Source organism: Canis lupus, chromosome 10 (genome assembly GCF_003254725.2).
Source record: "Canis lupus dingo isolate Sandy chromosome 10, ASM325472v2, whole genome shotgun sequence".
Taxonomy (NCBI): domain Eukaryota; kingdom Metazoa; phylum Chordata; class Mammalia; order Carnivora; family Canidae; genus Canis; species Canis lupus.
Genome location: NC_064252.1, coordinates 66390025 through 66406827, shown reverse-complemented (window position 1 = coordinate 66406827; position 16803 = coordinate 66390025). Strand labels below are relative to the sequence as shown.

The following is a 16803-nucleotide window of genomic DNA, read 5'->3' as shown; positions in this document are numbered from 1 at the left end:
AAAATGTCAGGGAGTTGAGCTAAAGATAATTTTAATGTTTTAAAATATTTCTTGCATTTTCTAAATGTTTTTCCATGAACTTAGTTTTTATAATTAAAAAAAACAACAAAAATTATTCTTTAAAAAAAAAAAAAAGGCGGCGGCCGTGGCTGTTAGCATGGTTCTTTATGAAATGAAACACTCTCCAGCCCTCAGCATTTTCCTGAGCTCTTCCTGTGTTCCACATTGGCTGAGTGATTGATGCCTCACTGAACATAAAGTGAAGGAGCCACAGGGCTGTGGGTGGATCTAAAGAGACGTAGAAAGTCTTTGTTGCAAGCCTGGTTTCTTTCTAGAAGATTCTTTTCAGGCTTTCATCTATCTGTCTATCTGCATATCTATCTCTATCTATTCCCTTCTCTATGTGGAACCAACTGATCCACTCTACACTGCCAGGCTGATGTCTCAGAAGGACTCCTTAACCCTTTTTAAAATAATTATACAATTATTTTAAGAATGCAAACCTGTGAGTATTCAAATTGCATGGAATGTGAAACAGATGCCACACAGCTAAAGACTGGTCCTTCCTTGCAATTTGGCCCTCAAAACAATCTTAATCCTCTCTTTTACAAAACTAAAAGCTGAAGCAAAGGAACATAAGCACACAAGGAGCTGAAACCTTAGCAGCTATTTTCAACCCGAGTTAATTGTTTCTTGAGGTTCTGCAAGTGATTTATGTCATTTATAAGCATGTTCAACTGCCACTTGGCCCCACAGGGGCAGAGATGGATCCAATTTCATGGAGGGGGTAGCTTGTGTTGTACCCGAGTTCCCTCCTGGAGCCTAAAGTTCTTTTCCTGGGATTCTCGACCCAGTCTGCAGCACAGTCACACTATAGAGCCGGGGAGGGCTGAGCTGTCCAGGGAGACGCACGTGAAAACCAAAAGGACCCCACACTCCCACCCAGATGTGCAGAAGAGTCTAAGGGAGGGATCTGACTGTATCCTCGTGGATGAGAAAGACCGCTCACCTGAACGTGGAGGGAGAGATGCGCATTCTTTAGGTCTGCAGTTAGCCAGGCCAGCTCGCATGTGCATTTCAGGGAAGGGCCTAGCTCTGTGGACACCTTGCCCAATTCAGAAGAAGGGATCATGACTGGGGAGCTCTTAACACCACACTGCTTTGCAGGAGGGTTGGGAAGGGGTGATGGGTCTGAGATCTATGAACACAAATCAATCACCAAATGAATAGCCCATGAGAATAAGAATAACAACAGCCATAAAGGCAGGAGGCCTGGGATATGAATTCTTTTGTTTGTCCCTCAGACACAGCCTATGACGTCACAGAACACGTTCCCTTGTGGAATCTGCCCTATTTAAATTTCTGAATTCTCTGTTGATGAAAATACCAAAGGGCAGAATTTTTAAAATATCCCTTGTAGGGAGCCTATAACTGAGTACAAATTTTCTACACCTTGTGCTCACAGTGTGCCGGGAATTATTTTAAGTGCTTAAAAACATTATCCTACTTATTCATTCGTCTGACATAGGTGTTAGATCCACTTTATAGATGGGAAAACAGAAACTTCTACAGGCAAAGAAACTTCACACAGCAAACATGCTACAGAGCTCCTGCTCTTTTAATTGCCCCCAGCTCAGTTAGGAGAGTGAACTGGTCATTTCCATCTGCTCTTTCAGAAGGCACTGTGTGTCCTGATGATTATGGGTCCCAGCACGTGCACAGGCCACCCATCACCTATCTCAGGCCAAACTGTTTTCTCACTTGACCATGATTCCTGCCCTCCATTATACATCTGGCTGTTCCATCGGATAAGCACATCGGCGTAGCAAGTTGGAACCTAACTAGGAACCAAAAGACAATGTGCAGAGGTAAATTGCCACTAATTTTAATGCGTAGTTAATGCAAGTGAAGTACGTGCTCAGATTGGACTCTACTGCTTTTCAGGGAAATACTCTTCCACAGTAATTGTTTTTAAGTGTTATTTCTGATTAATTGTGTGCTATTTTCTCTCTCCTTCCCTCCCCCCTCCCTGTCTCTGTCTCCCCCCTTCTCCTCTTCCTTCATTAAAGGCACTGTAGATAACTTTCCATTTCTCTCTCCCCGTATCTTAATTTTTCAGCACGTCTACTGTTGAAAACAATTAGGAAAGGTGAACAAGTAGGTGGTTAATATCATCTAAAACTTTCCTGAAGCTGGGAAGACACATCACCACCTGTGTTCCAGCTTTGGAACATGCTTGGCAGCAAATTGCAAGACCAGGGGGGGTCATAATCAGGAAAACAGAAACACATTTCATTTTAATAATCACCTACCTTTTCAATAGCTTTGAGCTTTCAAATGTCACCTCCAGTTACAGGGAACTAAAATCAACCTGCAAGCCCTCTCCCTTTCCATGCAGCAGAAAGCACAGCAGAGAACTGGTGACACTTGTCAAAGGCAAAGGACCAATAAATATGAGTTGCATGCTAGAAGCAATTCAGCAAAATCAAGCTCATCAACTTCCCAGCATGGATTTTATTTTATTCTAAATCAGATACTCATTAATGGGGAACATTCTTTGAATCATCATTTTATTTACACTAGAGAAATGGAAGACACATTGTCTGACGTGGGAAACGAAGTGGCCCCCTCTCTGCTCAGTTGTAGGTATTTTCTTCTGTAGCCTCCTGAATTTTCATGCTAATGGAAAACACCCAGGCCAGATGCTTGCCAGTAACAAGTTAAAATGGCACTGGAAAGTAAACAATCTTCTTTGATTTTTTTTTTTAAAGAGCTTAAATGGGATAACAGGCAAAAAGTAAAAAATTCTAACCTGCCTTGGATGTCAGAATCATGCCACTTAAGGAGAACCCCACAACAGCTCGCTTTAGGGTTTATGAGAAGCAAATCATGCTTCGGTTTGAAATGGTGCCTGCCTTCTTGTCATCCTTTGAAGAAATGAAGTCCATGGGGCTCTTGTTCCCCTGTACAACTATATCTCCCTTAATTCCTATCTAGGGATCAACAAGTACTAGGTGCTCAAGAAATATCTGTGGAGTAAGTAAACACCTGAATTCTGAGAGATGCTCTCTCTTCGTTAAATGTTAATAACTTAATTCAATTATAACCAACACCCAGGGGATCCCTGGGTGGCGCAGCGGTTTGGCGCCTGCCTTTGGCCCAGGGCGCGATCCTGGAGACCCGGGATTGAATCCCACATCGGGCTCCCGGTGCATGGAGCCTGCTTCTCCCTCTGCCTGTGTCTCTGCCTCTCTCTCTCTCTCTCTCTCTGTGACTATCATAAATAAATAAAAATTAAAAAAAAAAAAACACCCAGCTAGTCTATAAGCAAGAATCTAAGGCCTCTGATCGAAGGTGGATACCAAGCTAGGTGAGATCTCCCACACTCATTTCCTATCATTCAGCTGTTTCTTTAGGTTTTTCCTCGGTTGGGCAGAAACCTCAGTGCCACAGGTCCTGCAACCTTCCGCCATCCCCTTTTACAGGGAGCCCTTCCCACCTTCAGGGGCCAAAGGGGACACTCAGGATGGTGGAAGGCTGGGCACTCTGCAACGAGTGGCAGATACATTGTTTGCTTTTCAGTAAGTTTACTTTTCTAGGTAACAGCCACTCGGAGGTGGTGCCTACCCTCAGAGTGAGCTGTAGTCATGCTTTTTATCTCCCATGGAGTTACAAAGACGAAAGCAGACCAACACGACTCGGGTGAATCAGTTCACAGAATATATATCCTATAACATGCCAACATCTATCATCTACTCCTTCAGGAAGCCATGGTGTCTTTAGGGTTTTGAACAACTTTTCTTAATCCTGTGTTACATTTTCATAGCACTTTCTGGTACGTGATGTGTTAGCCATAACTACTTCAGGTTATCCTGACATCAACTCAGTGATGCGGAGGTTATTAGTATCCTTCCAGTAGAGGAAACTTATTTAAAACCATTACCTTTCTCAATAAGAAGTTACTTTCTTTCCACAGTAGTATGGCTTTCAGCCTAATTACAACTCTCTCTTCTCATGCTCTCCACAGCTTCCCTCCCTTGTCCACCCAAACTTCAGCCAAGATGTTTTCTTATTATGTAGGCCCACTTTTTGCTTTTGTGTTTTGTTGTTTGGGTTGTGTGTGTGTGTGTGTGTGTGTGTGTGTGTGTGACACCTTTACCTAATCAGAGAAAGCCCTCTGAATCTCTAAAAATAAATGAATGTCTGACAAGAAAGAAAAAACAGAAGGGGAGGAGAAAGGTTTTAGAACTTGAGGACTTGAACAACCCATGTACAGATGGTATTTAATGTTCTCCAAACACCAAATGCTGGTTTCCACGCCTGGCTTCTTGTTGCTATTTCCTGGTCACTTTGAACTGACTTATCAAATTGAATAGATTCTTGATACATATGTTGGTATTTTAAGTCCTGGTGGGAACAAGGCCTCCCATTTGTTTCAAGTTTTGCTCTTAAGAAATGTTTTGAAAAACCCTGCTCAGAAAAAGAATCTCGGTCAAAACCCACTATAACTTTGGTCTTCACCCATTTCAACAGATGATGCCAACCACTGGGCTTCTTATTAAGAATGATTCCAGCTGGCTCCATTCTCCACAGGGAAGTTAGTTTAGATTCATGGAGATGCCAGCCAGCGGACTGATGGCAATATAAGTTCCAGAAAGTAGGATGTTGAGACTCTTCCTCACCCAAGTTCTGAATCAAATAAGAAAAACAAGTTAACATGTTGAGGCCGGACCGCCATTTTTAATTGTGGACCCATGGAGGGGCACAGACTGGGCTGAGAGGCAAACAGACTTGGTAACTTCCCACCTGCCCCTCCCTCTCTCCCCCATCTGCTGGCCCCAAGGGAGTTTTAGTCTGCAGAGCAGACACCTTTACCCACATCACTGTCTTGGACTAGTCCCAGTGGAAAGGGAAAAAAGGCAACAGGCAAATCAAGCTCCAGCTCCTTCCAGCCAAGAAACAAGAATCAATACCTATAAGAATCAATGCCTATGGCCCACCAGTCCTAAACTCGCTCCTCTTTCCTGTGGGAAAATTGGCTTTTCTGGGACTCATCGTCCTCCCCTTTAAAAGGGATGGGTTTGGCTAGAGGATGGCTGTGGCCCAGTCTAGCTCTAAAATTCTACAGTTAGCCCCAGTAGTGACTCTGATGAGGCTTAGGCCAAGTTGTGCTTTCTCCCCCAAGGCATTAGTTCCTTTTGCCGAGATTCATGGTCAAAGATCACACCCCTGAGACTCACCAATCATTTCTCGGATGATGGCAATTTGAGGGTGACTCAGTGCACATCTGTCCCCACCACCAGAAAAATTACTCCAAATGCACAGGTCAGTGAGAGCACCTCAGACCAAGAATAGTACTTTATCATCAGCATTAGCCTAGGAATATATAGGCCTGTCTATTTCCTAATGATCCCAATACAATACTCAGGAACATTATGAAGATTATGATACGGCACAGTGGTAGGGAAAGATGAAAAACCCAGGGACTGGAGGTCCTATACTCTCCCTTTCACTTACAGCATAACAAGCTATGTGACCTTAACATTTCTGGGGCTCTTTCCTCACCGACAAGGTGATGGAACCAGAAGGTTTCAAACTTAATTCCATCTTTTTAAAAATACAAAATTACATGGAATCTGAATATATAGCAGACAAAAATAAATCTGCTCTGATAGAAGTGTGGGGAAGAGAGTCTCAGACCCACCCTATTTGATTTCTCCCTCCCCTCGGAATAATAACCTACCTCTAAACATGGTAGGCCCCGAGGTCTCATGGATCATTTGCTGAGAAGAATTTTCCCTGTGCCAGGCTGCATGTGGGACCAACACTGTGTTCTGATGTCATATCCATTTGACGGCCCACCCAGTTTTCCTAAAACTACATCCCTGATACTTCTCAGCAACTCTTAAAGAAAAATTGAACAGTAAGTCTAACCGTGATGTGGGCCAGTTATCATCAGTCAGAACATAAAAACTACGCACAAAATATACTTGAGTTCTCATGACAAGACTAAATTTTAGTTCAATGGGGGTTGCGGGGGGTGGGAGGGAGAGTAAGATAGAGCATAAAGGCACAGTAGTATTAACAAAATAATTTCTTTTCAAAGATACTCTGCTCACTAGTTTGTGTTGCGCAATCCAGATTCAAGGCATGAGATTTTTACCGTAAAACAGTGTGAGAAGGGTCAGGTTTTCCTGAGAGAAAGTTCTTCTCTCTCACAGGAAACATGAAGCTGTTCTGGCCTTCAGAAGAGATGGCCACATCCTCGGGTCACCCAGCCCCCTCATATATCTCCTCTGCATGTGTTAATTCTTTTGAAGGTGATGGGGGTTCTTTGCATGGAAGATATATGCAGCTCGATGGCGGGAAGTGAGATCCTAATTATCTGCAGCTGACAACCTTTCAGGGCCCATTATAAAAGAAACGTCTGCACCAGGCGCTCAGAGCCCTATATCCCAGCTCCAGGGAGTTTGAGGGAGCAACAAGGAGTGATTCCAAGAGCCTGATTTATCAGGGAAGATTAAAAGAGTTACATCTCCAGTCTGGTGAAACAATGACAGAGGGGGAGCAGGCTAATGGTTGACAAAGGGGCAGAAGAAGGAGAAGAGATTTATGTAGCCTGGTATGAGGGTGAGCAACTGGAGGAATGGAATGAAATGAAGACAGGAAAGAAAGTCCCGAGTAAATATCAGGGTAACTTTCCTTGCTGATTTATTAGATCGATGAGCAAATCTTCCAGATGAAGCTTCATCATCACCCTGAGAAAGAGTGAGCCCACATAAATGTGTCGTGGCCATTCGTCTCTGTCACTGTGGGACTCACAGTGATATCTAGCACAGTTTTCCATCTTTTTCTTGAAGTGTCCTTGAAAGTCAGAATCAACCCTGTTCTCGATGGGACACATGCTTAAGGGGCATGTGGCCTATGTTCATGATTCTAGGCAGAGCCACTTGCTAAGCATCATCAAAACTTAATATCCACTTGCTAAATTTTAGAGGAGCAGGCTATACTTGTCCACGGTGCCCAGCCCAGAACCTCCCTGCAGTCTGAGGGGAGCTTGGGACAGAAGCCAGGAAGACACTTCAAAACTCGACTGACATTCTTTCAGTAGTGACATATGGAAATGTTCTGGTGAATCTGGCTACAGGCAGAGAAGCCTTGCCTCTATCTGATTCTGACCTGGACAGGGACCCTTCTATGGGCCACTTCTGACTCTTTCAGACTTTCCTTGTTCCAGAAACCACTGCAGTGACCAGCTTCTGCATGAGCTCCAAATGACATCACGTAGGCGCCATTGACCTAGCTCATCTCCTGCTCTGGGAATTCCCCGTTGCTATAGAGGTGCAGGATGCTTCAAGAGCCTGCCGTGCACCCACCCAAATGCAACCAGTAGTCATGAGTTGAGGTACAATGGAGGAAACATTTGACCCATGGCAGATAAAGTCTTTTCCCCTTTTCCTCTCAGATGGACTATAGGGTTATGCAGCTCAGATGGTTTCCGAGGGGACAGTCTGCAAGATCAGGATCAAGATCAAGATCAAGCTATCAGTAGCAGCCAACAGGAAAAGACATCCTCATATTGGCTCTCTCTGCCTCACTCTCCTTTCCCCTCCTGCTCCCTGGGGTTGAATCCTCTAATAGCATCATAGCACAGAAGCCTTTGACTCAAGTATGCTTTCTGGGGGAGCCCAGGCTGAGATATGACCAAATATTCAGGGCCCAAGAGTTACTAAACTGTCTGAATAACGGTGTAAACTTCTTTACTCACTTGGCCTGGGCACCTGGCCCAAATTTTTATCCTAGATGTTATATAGAACTGTCCCCTTCCACCTTCATTCCCCCAGACAGTGCCTCCATTAAAGTCCAGACATAGCAAGGATCCTTGTGTGGTTCCCATCTTATGTTTCAGCATCTCCACGGCTTACTTTACTAGAGAGAACTGGATAGCTGGAGGACTTGAGCTCTGCCAAGCTGGTGTCTCCTACTATGCCCACCCCCCACCCCCGGCCAAGAGTCAAGCTATAATATCTAAGGTAAGTTGGGCACCAGGAGAGTGATGATCAGCCCCTTGGGGGGTAGCCTGAGAGGTCACTGACTAGCTTGTGGCCTTTCCACATGGCTGTGAGGTCTCTCTGTCACAATTATTTTGATTCTATTCTTTGTGTTACAGGCATTACAATTCCAGTCAAACACTGGTAAATTCAGAATCCTAAAACGATCATTCCTTATTGCCAAAAGTCCAGTCCTTGGTGCTCCAAAGAGAGGCTACAATTCTAATCAAAGAGAGACTACAATTCTAACTCATCTGTAATGCTATGAGCTTTTGTTGTTGTTTGGGGGGTATTTTTTTAGTGTGTTTTAAGTTCAACTATTTTTATGTCCCCACACACAAAAAAATTCTTTAGTAACCCATTATGGGTTAGTGAATTCCCAAACCGTTCAAAAATACTTTAAAGTTCTTTTGGGACATAGCCAGATACTTAATATTGTATTACATTTTATAGTTGTCACTTAATCAAGCTATTTAATATTATAGTACATTTTAAAACTGTCACTTAATCACATTTTCTTGACCCTTTTATGGGAATTAAAGATCACTGTAGATAAAAAATGGCATGCTTTAGTTTAAATAGATTCAGTATGTCCAGTTTGACAGTTACTTCTGAGACATTAAAAGAATTTTCTGTGATTAATGTGACCCACACACGTTAAATGGTGTAATGTTCCATTTCTTCAGCCATTAGCGGAAACAGCATCAGACAGAAGGAGCCAAAATGTAGCCAACTGTATGTAAAGCTGGGAGATGGGGGCGGGGGTGGGGGGGCTAAAGATAATATAGAGCCAGGCAGGCTGAGATAAGAGAGAGATTTCTACTGATTTAATATTTGCTTTCTCTGGGCATCTTGAGAGCAAAGTCTGAGAAACACAAAGGTCAGGCCCTGGTAATGGAGTGAACGCCGGGCTAGCAATGCAAGCACTCTGAGGGGAGCGCCCTGCACAAGGGGGTGCATCTCGGGCAGGCAGCTGAGTGGAGTTACTTGGCGCTTATTATAAATGATTGATGAACATCGCTTCTAAATTTAGAAAAGCTCTCTAAATGGACATTTACTCACAAGGAAAAAAAAAAATCCTCTGAAAGGTCCATCCCTAGAACGGTTTTGTTTATGGCGCTGCGATAGTTCCGGGCAATTAATCCAGAATTGCGTCACTGAAAGATTTTATATTCTTAAGTGTTCACTCATGTAGTTAAAGTAAATTATGTCCTTTTCCAAATATGTTTCAAAGAACTGTACTGGGTTTTAAAAATCCTGGTCCCTAAATCCTACTTGTTTGTTTAATTAATCTGAAAATAACTGCTCCTGCTTTGTTTCTTAATCACAGATCACATGCAATGTATTTGTTAGCAGCTGCGAATGAAAGCATGTCCCAGTGTGTTTTTCTTGATTGTTTAATAAGAGTTGAATAATACCCTATTTAATCCATCAAGTAGGACATTACAATAACATTGATCTTTTGTTTGACAGCAAATTTGTTTGATAACAGAATGGAATATAATGTAACCAAATCAGTGTCAGAAATGCATTTCAGAGAATCCAATTAAAAACACCCGGGCACACTCCAGACGCTGAGAGGTAGGGGAAAGGAACTAGGCTCAGCAAGACACACTGGACAGGAGGATACGAAGGGAAAATCTAGCCTTGCAAAATGTCCACGGCTTACCTAGAAGATGCAAGCCGGGCGCACGCCCTACCAATGAGGCCATTTTGGCTGAAGAAGGCCAAGCTACTCCAAGACCAGAATGGGCAGACCAAGGACCCCCATCGTCTTCTTCCTTTGTTGGCTCAGACGCTGTAATTCTTGGGGTCAAAGATGCCAGGTTCTGCTGTCACTTAGCATAACTCCTTTTCCGTCCTGCTACCACACAGTAAAGGATCTTGAAGAATGCTGTTGTTCATATCCCAGAATCCTTGACCTGCTTCCAAACCTGTGGATAGGAAACCCTTTCTTTTCAGCATCCTGTATCTCCAAGGAAAATGAGAATTGGTTCAAAGGGATTGTGCAAGACCCGATCTTCATGAACCTCACTTAGGAGGATGTGTCAGCCCTGGTGTTTATTCACACGCACGTTTATTAGATGTTTTACAGTTGGACCCTTCCTTTCCCCTCAAAGCCCAGCACAGAGCTGTAACAGAGCCTCTCTCTAGATACCAAAACCAGAGAATGCTACAAAGAAGGGAAAAGGTCTGCAACAAGAAAAACCAACTCTCAAAGTGCTCAGTTCTGAGTCATATATCTTGTTCCAAAGTTGAGTAGGCCGCGCACAGGCTGACCAAACTCAATGTGCTGACCTTTGCACAGAGGACGTGCAAGTGCAGAGACACACTAAGCAGGGGCGGGGATGCAGAAGTTCACGTTATGTCATTGGGGAGAGGGAAGAAGACAGTTACATAATTTTTTTTAAAGATTTTATTTATTTTGAAAGAGAGAGAGAGTGCACGCACACCTGAGCGGGAGGAGAGTGGGGCGCAGAGGGAGAAGCAGACTCCAGCTGGGCAGGGACCCAACGTGGGGCTCGATCCCAGGACCCTTGGATCATGACCCCAGCCAAAGGCAGATGCTTAACTGACTGAGCCACCCAGGTGCCCCAAGGACAGCTATATTTTTAAAGTCCCTAAGAAAACAAATAGCCATTGGATACACCTGCACTCCCTTCCGGAGCTTTTTATCAACTTTTTGTAGATAATATAAACTCCACTTTCTAATGAAAGCAGAATGAGAGTTCACAAAGGTAGTTTCAAACCTTTACTAGTGAATATAAGTTAAGAAAGCAGAAGAAAAAGTACTATCAAATCTCCCAAATCAACCCTAATGCTGTGCTTTTGGCTTGGCTAACCCAGACCTCAGGAGAAATTTAATTGTTGTTACTTTTTATAAATTTACATCTAAAACTGGAATTTCCCTGTCACTCACACTTTGTCTTCATCTTGTCACAAAGGAGGGATATGCAGGAAGATCCTGTGGATCTAGAAAGTCTAGGAGTCTTTGTTTTAATTCCTCCCTAGTTTTCACCCACCAGTCTCCCTGTCTTACATTATTATAATTCCTTCCCTCTCTCCATTCCCTGCCTCCTTCCTTATTCTTTTGTTCTCTGACTAATCTTCCCTTTTATATTAATGAAGTCCTTTGTAGTTTCTCTTCAAATCTTCCAGTGGATTCCTTTGTGACTTCTGTTTTTTTACCTGATAGGGCCTTTAAAAAAAAAAAAAAACCATGAAAATTATTAATACTTCCATCCTTTCTGGCACTGTACCACTGGCCTTAAAACATTCTATTACATTTCTGATCTAAAACGGCTTTCTCTTGACCCAGAAGTATTGGCAAATTACAGACCCCAAGCCAATCTTTTATGGAGAAGGTCTGAGAGCAAGTGGTAGCCTTTCAAGTGCTTAACCATGGAGTCATAATCTTTATGACAAATAGCCTCTTGCTTTGCAGTTACGGCTAGTTTACTATGCATATGGCTGAAAGAGGGCCCCTTAAAGTGGTCAGGGACTTTTTCTCAAGCCCCCTCCCAGGTGTCACATCACTCCTTTTTACTGGCCTTGTTAGAGGGACAGCATTAGCCCCACAGATCATTGGAGCTTCCTGACCAGCTGCCAGGCTGTAAAGCACGTGGAACTGGGGTGGTCGATCCAAAGACATCAACTTGTCACTCTTGATGATCATTTATCTGCAACAGAAATAGCCCATGGTGCCTCGGAGATCGATGTGGAGACCACCGCTCTTCAACATTATTGCCACTAATTATTAAGATGAATGCGGTGATTAATGGGAGCGATGCTTTTTCACTTTATGCAAATGGAGAACTCATGCATATACATGGCAGAGGGGCTTACCAACCTGGTGCCCTGAACGTTGCTGCTCAGCCCCCTTACTCAGCTGTCACTGTGACCCAGGTGCAACGACTTAGAGCGATTTAAAAAGAAATGCTAAAAATGAATTGTTGATCAGCAGCCTCAGGCAGCTTTTTGGAAATTCCCTACTACAAGGGCTGTGCTTTGATTAGGAAAAGCTCAATCAAGGCAATAACTAGGGTCATTAAGGATGCTGCATTAGCCTGTGGTCCTTTGAGTTCACGCTGCTGTCGGAAAGAAAGAGCTGGCGAGGAAGGAGAGAATGCAGCTTCTGCTGTGATGACGTATACAGAGGCAAGCCAAACTCTCTGGGTCTTAGTTTTCTCCTTGGTAAAAATCTGGGGGTCCAGTTAAATGACATAAAGGTCCTTTTAGCCTTACAATTTTAGTATCCTATAAGGCACAGGATAAGTAGGATATGAACACACAGCCTTTCGTCCTCTACCCGAAATGAACACTTTCTGCCACAATAATCCTTAGGATGGCATATCTTTCATTACTTGTATCCTATAAGCACGTATTTCATTCATCTAACAAACATTTCATTGAGCATCTACTCTGTGCATAATACAGAACAACCCTCCGTAAGAGCTCCACGTACTTAATGCTAATCAGTGCATCCCACTTAGTTACGATATGTCTTAGATGTAAGCTCTCTAATGACTGGAGCTGAACCTTATTCTGCTTTATAAACTCAGTGCCTGACACGGAGTTGGCTTTCGGTAAATATTTGTTAAATGAATGAATGTTAGGCACTGGGGAAGAATGACCACAAAAGAATTTAGGAAATTGCCCCTGCCCTGCAGCACCTTCTTTATGTGAAACCAGAAATACACTCAGGCAAGTAGCCGACACAATGTCACAGTGAATGAGGTAGTTACATGTAGGCACTGGTGGCTCTTGAACAATGAGTGTCACCTTAAAGAGGTGGTTAGGAAGACTAAAACCCTCCAAAGGGATTTCACGAATGGGAGGCTTTTGATAAGACATTCTAGAACTGGAAGGAAACAAATATGAGTCCCTGACCCCTAACCTTCAGTCTTATGCCAAACAGATGGTATCCTACCCCTTCTTAAAGACCTTACGGTAGAGATTCCAGTCTTTGATGGCTACCCAGACCAGCCCTTTACCCAAGAATTCCTTTCTCCTATCTACTCTCCTTCCACATGGCCTGAATCTGCATCGGTGATGACCACATGTTTTTCTGATTCCTGAAGCTATTATATCGCTGAAGGCTCAGCAGGGACAGTTAATCTGACTGGCAAGTGGAAACTGATTGTGTCACTCAGAGTGGCCAATGGCCTGGTGAGCATCCTTCTCAAAAACAAACTCCCTGGAGAACGGACTCAACCACTCTAAGTGACCAATGAGCCATTTTATTTCTTTGTCAGATATCTTGGAGGTAGAATTTCAGGTGGGTTCTCGGCTACAACCCTGGGCTCTGGTAATCTAATCCTCTGTTCTTTCATTTTTTTTTTTTTTTTTTTTTTTCTCCTCTAAGGAGAGTGGGCTAAGGAATTCAGAGTGGGGCTGGTACCGCATGATGGTTGGAGCAAGTATTCTACAGCCAGGCCAGGCTCTGAGCTCTGGTTCTGGCCCTACCAGCTGTATGAGGACCTTTAGTGCTCTCACCTGCCTGATGGAGAGAATAACTGTGTATGCTTCAGAGAGTTCTTTGAGGGGGAGAGAGGAGCAAAGTGGCTGCCACACAGTAAGCCCCAGATAAGTGAAACCTGTGAATATCGTTTTTCCTTCTGTCTGCACTGGCTGGCTTAAGGAATAGGGCTGAATGCTTAAATCATCATCCTTATAAGGAACACAGAGTATCTTCTGGTGCAGTTCATGATTTCCAGCAGGCAAGACGCTCTCCTAAGTGTGATCACAGTGATACATCGTCATTCCTGCTCAGGAACATCAACATTTTGTCTTGAGTGGATTTCTAGACAGGGAACCTAATTTAGAAGAACATCAATAAAAACTCTACTGGAATATGCTGCACAAAGTTTTGCTTTGCAGATGATACCAACCCAGCCACTGCCTTACCCCATGCCTGACCTCCTCACCTCCCACATCCTGGATTCCAGGGCATGCCATCTAACTCATGTCAATGGCAAGAAAGGCTTACTAGAATGCTGAAACCGCAACGGTTGAATGTGGTTGAATGTGCAAAAGGTGTGGAATTGGGAAACCTGTAAGGGGGAATGGGAAATTATTCAGTCACAACTTCTGTGACGCACATAATGAGAAGCCAGCCGGGATTTCACAGTAAGCTTTGGTCTCTGCAGACTTCTCGCCTCTCAGTGGACACTGAGGCTCAGTTATTGCCCCATATACTGTACAATAGGAGGCCTGTCCCAGGCTCCTATTGTCTACATACATTAACATGCATTTTCCATTATTTAAAGGTAGCTTTTAAGGAAGTATTTGTGGCTATGATGGATGCCTCTCAGAGGACCTCCTTCTGTATTCTTCCTGTAGGCAAACCCCCTGCTGGTCACATCTGCATTTGTCATGAGAAATCCTGTTTTCACCAGCCTCTCCAGCTCATTTCAATTCCTGATACAGACAATGCTTCTCAAAAAACTTTGTCTCCCAGGCCTCTGCTGGAGAATTTAGTTAAGTCCTCCATCCCGTGCTTGGCTTCACTCCTGGTAGCCTGACTTAGCCATGTTGCTAAACCTGGCTGCTCCAAGTGATGTTTGACAAATGCTTTCTCTCGAAGGGTCTCCAGGGGAAGGCAGGGAAAAACCATCAGGTCTTTTTTTTCCCTTTTCCATGAAAATCTGGAGTGTGAAGCCCTAACTTTAAACACATCTCTTCTTCAAAGGGTCTGTCAGAATCATGGAAAGTTGCTGCCTCTGGAGGAGATCATAAAGACCTCCAGTCTATCACCTTAATCTTGAGCATGGCAAGGCTCACAGAAGGGCATTTTCCAGGTCCGAGGCCAGTCATGGTGGAGCCAAGAGGATCACTGAGTGAGCCAATCCTTCCTTGTTCCCATTCCCATTACTCCACAACCGCGACCTCTCAGAGTGGAGGAGGGCTGGTCTCTGCCCATGTCTTCCTTTCTCTCCTTCCTTCCTACCTACTGTCTTCCTTCCTTTCTTTAGGGGGAGGAAGGGCTTGGAGTATATTAAAGAAAAGAAGAAATACAAAACTTTCGCATATTGTATATGTTTGTATTTCACAAAGTAAATTGTTCCCTTTGCAAAATAATTAGGATTTTTTTTTTTAAATGAAGGCATAGCACACTTCCTTCAGCCCCCTGGGGAAGGAACTTCTAAGTTTGAGCTCTATGCGAATGTGAGGCCTGGGGAATGACCTTCCCCACTTGATGCCCTGCCTCCCTCTCAGCCCTCCTGGAAGGGGCTTTCACAGCAGCACAGAGCTTTCCATTTTGAACAGAGGGGGAAGTGAGACAGAAGAGAAAGTGAAGACACAGGGAGTAGAGAACAAGAGAGTGAAGGGGAAAGGAGGAAAAAGAAACACCTACTTGCCTTGCTGCTATTCTCATTCATTTTCAAATAATTCCCAGATCAAGCACTAAGGGGGATCACAGAGAAAAAAGGCATCAGGGTCAGAGAGGAGCCCTGTGGAAATGTGCACCCCTGAAACATGTGCGAACTAGCATGCGGCCAAGCGTCTGATCTCCTCCAACCTCAGCTCCAGCCTGGAGCTGCTAAGTGGTGAGCTGAGGCTGTGCGGTCACAGAGCTTAAGATCCTCAGCTCTTTATTTACTCCCAAAGACAGCTTTCACTGCACACACACTTCTTTCTGAGCAGCCAATACAGGCTCCTTATATTGTTAGAAATAATTGTTGGATCAAAAGTGAAATGAACTGGTAAATGCATTAAGTGGATCAGTATATGTTCCTTTTTAAGAAAAGTTATTTTAAAATGAAATAGGAGCTCTAGCTACATCCAAGAAATAAGAGAAAAACTCAGAGAGAGCAAACAATGCCCTCTTTTTGAACAGTGATAGCTTTGGTGATGCATCATCCCACATTTAGAGAGGTGGCTAGCCAGTCAGGTGGTAGATGGTCATGGAGATGGGGGAGCCAGGAGGGACTACAGGAGACGTCATCCCCACAAAGGGCTATGGGGTGCACAGCCGCAGAGGCCCAGCAACTGAGCTTTGCTGCTACAGAGACTGTGGGTCAAGGGAAAGGGTTTTTAAGATCCATAGGAAAGATGTAGAGCGAAGAGCTGTGTGCTGAGCAGGAGCTAAACAGATGAATGTACACGAATAATTGAACATGGAGTGCAATCAACACATCCTGGGGGGAGGTGGAGTAGGGGATAAAATCTTGAAACTGTGCCACTATTGAAACCATTGAGGAAAGCAATAATATCGAAAACAATGTGGGAAAATCTGGGTGGGACATTCCATCTGGAAGGAGGTTCTTTTCCTTCTGCAGAACATACGTAAGATAACCTGGCATCATATTTGGATCTGACTAAGTCCAGTGTTCAACACAGAATTCTGGAGTTTCCAACAGGAAATTTTTACTTCAGTGTGATTTGTGGCCACCTTACTCACATTGCCTAGAAAATAAAAGCATTTTCTGCTAAAGCTAGGAAAGAGATTTTTTTTTTCCCCTTCCAAAGACCTGGAGTTGTTATCTAGTGTCCCTTCTGACTCTAAATTCAATCATCTTTGAAATTCTAGTGCTTGTCCTGATCCACCATTATAAGCAGAGGCTGGGACGGGAGGAGTTTGTTAACATCATAAATATTAAAATGGCATTGGTCTTTTGCATACCAATAGCACAAACAGTACAACCTAAGAATTAGGCAAAGCACATTTTGCAAGTCTACACAGATGTGCAGGAGTATGTAAACTACTTTCTCTATTTCTGGAAGCTAAAGAAATCTCATTTGTAAAACA

The 16803-nt window shown here is 43.7% G+C and overlaps 2 long non-coding RNA genes across 2 annotated transcripts in view; one reads left to right on the top strand and one right to left on the bottom strand.

The window, feature by feature from the left end:
- Nucleotides 1–16803, bottom strand: part of LOC112673781 (uncharacterized) — a 344678-nt gene that overhangs the window by 146216 nt on the left and 181659 nt on the right. The gene's annotated exons all lie outside the window — the stretch shown is intronic.
- LOC112673785 (uncharacterized) lies at nt 260–15074 on the top strand. The gene is made up of 3 exons (XR_003145047.3): nt 260–1868; nt 7910–8033; nt 14743–15074. It is a non-coding gene; the product is annotated as an uncharacterized LOC112673785 (long non-coding RNA).